This window comes from Chiloscyllium plagiosum, unplaced genomic scaffold (genome assembly GCF_037043375.1).
Source record: "Chiloscyllium plagiosum isolate Xiang-an unplaced genomic scaffold, Cpla_swu_hap1 HiC_scaffold_17, whole genome shotgun sequence".
Classification (NCBI taxonomy): Eukaryota; Metazoa; Chordata; class Chondrichthyes; order Orectolobiformes; family Hemiscylliidae; genus Chiloscyllium; species Chiloscyllium plagiosum.
This window is the reverse complement of record NW_028270155.1, coordinates 60,384,631-60,391,003: the sequence shown is the minus strand read 5'-3', so window position 1 is coordinate 60,391,003 and position 6,373 is coordinate 60,384,631.

Sequence of the window (6,373 nt, the reverse complement as noted above, 5' to 3'; positions counted from 1 at the left end):
TTGATAAACATGAAGACTGACACTTGTGTAGTACAGAGAGGGCGTTACACTGACAGAGGTACCATCTTTCAGATGTTATAGAGGCCCCACGTGGACAGAAAAGATCCCATGACACTACATCAAAGAGAAGCACAGGTGTTCTCCCCAGTGCTAGGTCAATACTTATCCCTTGATCAGCAACTAAAAATAAAGATTAACTGGTCATGACGACATTGCCATTTGTGGGGACTTGCTGTGCCTAAGTTGGTTGCTATGTTTCTTATTTTACAGCAGTGACTGCTCTTCAAAAGTACTTCATTATCTGTGAAGTGTTTTGGCCTGTCCTGTAGTCGTGAAACATGCTGTATAAATGCAGATGCTATCTGAAAGTTGGTACCAGTCTGGAATATTCGTTCTGTGTTTGAAGTGATAGATTCTGGGGTGCCTGCACATTCTACTGCTCACTCTGCTCAGCATAATGACACCAGTTTCACCCCGTTCACTGTAATCCACACACCAGACTATCATCCTGTCTGGCCTGGTGAGTAGCACTGATACATGGAGCTGAAACTTACTAGAAATTGGCTGAGCATAAATTTCATGGAGCGTTCCAGGCCTAATGGGTTTATTTTGTGCAATCAACCTAAGACAGTCTCTTGAATGACTTACCTGCTCCACTGGTGCCCCAATCATCCTACGCTCCTCCCTACGCCCAATTCGCCCTCTTGGAGGTACTCGTCACTGCTGGGGTATCCTGAATTTCTGGCACCAGCCCTGTATTGTTCCCCCAGTCAACAGCTGGTAGTCTGAAGTTGCCTTACACCATTTGTGACTTTTACCCCAAACGTAGAAGGGGAATGTTAGTGCCCTGCTTTGCAGACAAAGTGTCCTCTTCCCTCAGGACTAGCTGAGAAGGCCACACCAGTCCCTGCCAGTCTGATCTGAGGTTGTCATCTGAAGGAGCACCCAGCGATTTAACAAGAACACCAGTGAATGTTTCTCTGCCGCCAGGGTAAGTGCTGTCATCCTCAGTGCAATACCTCACACCCAATCAATGTCTGCTACTGTATCCAACTCATACCAAGGCCCATGCCCTACCACTCTCACTGTTGCATGCAATGACTTCCCTCATTCGAGCTCACCTATACAACCCCTCCACACTACTAGCTCTGCATGGTCACCATGCCACTTCCTCACTTACCTGGGATCTGGCAAACTGTCCTCACAGCATCATTCCATTGAAAGGTGTCAGGGCACTCCAAATGTTGCATGAAGGTGCAGAATTGCATGGTAAATGAATCAGGGAGGTGCTATGATGATGCAGTGAGGTTTGTAAGTGTCTGATGTCAATGCCTGTGGATGGGATCATGTGTGATTGACCATGGAGTATGCCCTGAGGTCTGATGCCAGGTGTCCAAGATGGAGGTCTGGAGGACACCTGGAATCACCAGGACTCACTGTGTCTTTCACATTAGGTTGTCCAATTTCAGTCAGTGAGTGGATGAATGGGATAACACGTACTAATGAGTTTAGTTTAAGTAATAATGAGCGTGATAATGAATCATAAAGCAATAGGCCTCTCAATGCCTCACTAGTCAGAATTTTGTCTCCCTGTTTAACAATTGGTTGGAAAATGGCTTTTAGCATTGAGAAAGTTCTCACTGGACACCTCACCCAATTTTCCCAATGTTCTCACCATGCACCCACATCATCGAGAGGCTGGGGAGGTTCTGCCTATAGTGTCTGTACAGCCCAAGTCTATAAGACTTCAACTTAATGTTTCATGCAGTCTGAAGGTTCTGGATTCAAACCTCAATTCGGAGGTGTTTAGCAAATAATCTACTCCTGTTCTGTCAGAGTTGACAGATGGTGATGTCACTGGCCTAGTAAGCCAGAGGCCGAAGCGAATGTTAAGACCATGAAGAGCAAAAGTAGGCCATTCAGCCCATTATGTCCACTCTGCCATTCAATGATATCACCGCTGATCTCATAATCCTCAACTCCACTTTCCTTCCTTTGGTTCTGGGTGCAAATCCCACAGATGGTGGAATTTAAGCTCAGTGAATTAACGAATCCAGAATTGAAAGCTGTCATAACTAACCATTGTAAAAGTCCATCCAGGTCACCATGTCATTTAGGGAGGGAAGCCTGCCATCAGTAGCCTGTCTGACCTACTTGTGACACAGCAATCTGATTGACCCTTAACTGCTCCTTGAAACAGTCCAACAAACTGTTCAGTTTTACCAAAATGCTACGTAATTTCAAAAGGGAAATCAATCTAGCCAAGTGATTCAATAAGACAGCTCACCATCACCTTCTTAGCAGCAACATGGAATGGGCAATAAATGCTGGCCCAGAGAGTGATGCCCTATCCCATGAACAAATGAAAAAAGGAAGCATTGATCTAGGCACCAGACTTGGTTGGCAAACACAGGCATGTCGATCCTGCAAAGTCTTCTTTCCTAACATCTAGGGACTACTGCCAAAATTGGGAAAGCAAAACAAAACAGAGGAAGTAGCTGTTGTTAGACAGAGCTAATCAATCCTACGCCCAACAGATGAGGTCTAGGTTCTGCAGGCCTGCCAGCTACAGTCGTTTATTTGCTGGCCAGATAAGCAACTCAATGGAGCAGAGCAGTCTCCAGAAATATCCCCATCCTCAAATATGGGGGAGATGAGCACATCAATGCAAAAGACAAGGCTGAAGAATTCTCATCAATCTTCACTAAGAAGAGCTGAGTGGATGAGATCTCAGTGGTCAGCATCAATATTTCAGTAAAGGATAGGTTTTACAGAATGATCATAATGATAATGCAAGAAGTCATTGAGCTCAACTTGACTGTACTGGTGTTGATGAACTTTCCCTGTGACCCTATTCCCTTCCAATTTGTTTTATATCCCTTGTTTTTTGAACTCCTTTCAAAATAAGGAGTTTTCTACACCCTATTAACCTTTTGTGGAGAAGCATCCCATTACCTAGAAGCCCTCAGTTCAAGGCTTTCCTTTCCCCTTCCTCATTAGTTCCTTTAGTGCGAATCCTGAAAATCTACCCCTTTTTTTCCATTTGAGTATCAGTGGAAACTGTCATTCACTGTTCACTCACAGTAAAGTCTCCAGGTTTTGCTTACCCTGTTACTAAGTGCTCCTCTTTCGGCACCACACATATTCACCACCTTACTATGGCTCCAAGCTTCACAGGAAATATTGTCCCTGCATCTACTTCATTACCCAGTCTTCTTCTCTCCTCTGTGATCCTCTCTACCTAAATTCCCTCTCTTCCCCTCAACTACCCAGTATTGCGTTCTCCTCCATGATGCTTGCTAGCTAGTCTTCTCTGTCTCAGACTCTTAGTCTCCCTCTCTCTGCCCATCTTTTCCAGTTTGGCTCTTGTCTTGAACTCTTCCAGCCCTCATTCCCTAGTCTTCCCTCCTCTGAATAAGCCAAACTTTATCTCAAGAAGTTTGGAATATAAAAGCAGCAACATGCTTCTGAGACTTTGTAAAGGTCTAGTTAGGCCCCATTTAGAATACAGTGTCCAAATTTGGACACCACACCTCAGGAAGGACATAGTGGCGCTGGAGCGTGTCCAGAGGAGATTGTATTCGTTAGAGTTTAGAAGGTTGAGGGGAGATCTAATAGAAACTTACAAGATAATGCATGACTTATAAAGGGCGGACACTGGGAAGTTATTTCTGTTAGGCAGGAGACTAGAACCTGTGGACACAGCCATAGAAATAGAGGGGGTCAATTTAGAATGGAAATGAGGAGACATTTCTTCAGCAAGAGAATGATGGGCCTGTGGAATTCAGTGGAGGCCGGGACGTTGGGTGTCTTCAAGGCAGAGATTGATAAATTCTTGATCTCGCAAGGAATTTAGGACTTCGGGGACAGCGTGGGTAAGTGGAATTGAAATGCCCATCAGCCATGATTAAATGGTGGAGTGGACTCGATGAGCTGAATGGCCTTGCTTCCACTCCTATGTCTTACAGTCTTATGGTCTTAAAGAGACTCCTCTTTGTCATCTCCCTCTTTCTCCAACTCCCCATTCCCCTTCAGTAGACTCCATTTCCTAGTCTCCCTCTCCACAATTCCCATTCCTCCTGCATTGCTGTCTGTACCTGATCCCGGTTCCTCAGTGGGATCCCATTTTGTACTCTCCTCTGCGCTCTTCCCCCTGGCTTTGTCACAACTGCTGTTGGAAGTATTTGTTAGTAAAATCTAGAATTGAAAACGAAGCTCAGCAATGGTGACCATGAAAGCATTGTCAATTCTTACTTAAAAACAAAAGTTATCATGTTGGCTAATGTCATCTGAGGAAGGAAATCTGCTATACTCACCTTGCCTGGTTTAGATGTGACTCCAGACCCACAGCAATATACTTAACTCTGAACTGCCCTCTAGGCAATGGTCTAGCAAACCATTCGGTCCGAAGGCAAGGAGTGGGTAAAAAAATGCTTTCCTCATCAGCAACATACATATTCCAAAATAATGCAAATAAATTCTGTGGAGGCTTGCTATGCACATATTGGATTCTGTATTTGCGATATCATCATAATAACTATACTGCAATAAATGCTTCATTGTCAGTAATGAACTGAAGCTGTGGCAGATGCTATATAAGAACAAGTTATTTCTGTGTGTCAGCATATGTATATTTTATATATATATATATATATATATACATATACATTAGACATATAAAAACCTATCTTTGTCACTCTATCCTTACATTGTGTAGCATTTTGAACTGTCATGTATTTGCTGAGGTTTCTTTCCTTTATCTGACAGGTAAAGGAATTTCTGCTCAATGCTGCATTTATTCAAGGTGACTCAGCTGAAGCCGATCTCTTTTCTGAACATATTTGTTTGATTTGATTGTTCTGGAGCTGGCTTTATTTAAAGCATGGATTGGAATTTTAACTGATTCTTGATGCTGATTGCTTGAGCTCTGCTGTTGCAGTGGAAAATGTAAATGATTGCTTGTCAGTTTTGTGTTTGCGGTTATCGTCTATCAACCAGTTCCATAAGAAGAACACATTCACAGCAGCACAGAACAGTATAACACAGAGGCTGATCATTACTTTCATTCATTGTGCCAGCTCTTTCAAAGGGCAATTCAATCATTCCCATTGCCCCCTCTTCCTGCCAACATCCTTGCAATTTCTTTGCTCTTTGATGGAAATATTGGATTAGTTTGTACAAGCTTACTAGCCAATGCATTCCCAACTATCTGCTGGTCAGTGTGCAAAAATAAAACTTCCTCATTTCATCTTTGTTTCTTTTGCCAATCCTCTTTATTCTGTGCTCTTCAGCAATTGGAAGAAGTTTCTGTCTACTTACTCCATTTAAGCCCTTCGGGATTTTAAATATTTCTGTCAAACCTTCTTTTAGACCCATCTGCTTTGCTTCATCCCTATGTATATTCATATAAAGCTCTTCTTCATTCTCTACACTCTTCTTATTTGTGATGCCAAGAATCACAAATGTACCAAAATGAGCTGAAGTAGGTCATTTAGCCTCTCAAGTCTACTCTGCCACTTCATAAGGTCATGTCTGGTCTGATTGTAAACTCACCTTCCACCTCCCTTTCACCTCCTTGCTTATTAAGAATATATCCACCTCACCTTCTAAGTATTCAGTGACTGGTTCCACCACCTCTTCGTGGAGACAGTTTCAAATTCCCGTGACTCTCTGCAAGAAAGAAAAAGAAAATCAGCTTCCCTTTGTTTTAGATTTTTAAACAGTGTCAACTTATTCTAGATTTACCCAGAGGAAGAATCATTCTCTCCACATCTACCCTGGCAAGGGCCCTCAGGATAATATGTTCTTATCAATTAGACCAATTCTTAAGTTGGGGAACATAAACACTTTGAAAATAAGTGCAGGAGTAGGCCATTCAGCCCTTCAATATGATCATGGCTGACCATGCAATCTCAGTATCCCATTCCTACCCTCTCCCCATACCCCTTCAGCCGTTTAGCCACAAGGGCCACATCCAGTTCCCTCTTGAATATATTTAATGAACTGGCCCCGGCAGAGAATTCCACAGGTTTACAACTCCTGAGTGAAGAAATTCCTTCTCAGCTCAGTCCTGAATGGCTTCCCCCTTATTCTTAAACCGTGACCCCTTGTTCTGCACTTTCCCAACATCGGGAACATTCTTCCGCACCTAGTCTATCCAGTGCCATCCAGGATTTTATATGTATCTGTGAGATCCCCCTCATTCCTTTAAATTCCAGTGAGTATAAGTCCGGTCGATCCAGTCAGTCCTGCCATCCCAGGAATCTACTCCCTCAACAATAAGAATGCCCTCCCTCAGACAAGGAGACCAAAACTGCCCACAATACTCAAGGTGTGGCCACACCAAAGCCCTGCATAAGTTGGGACTGGTCTA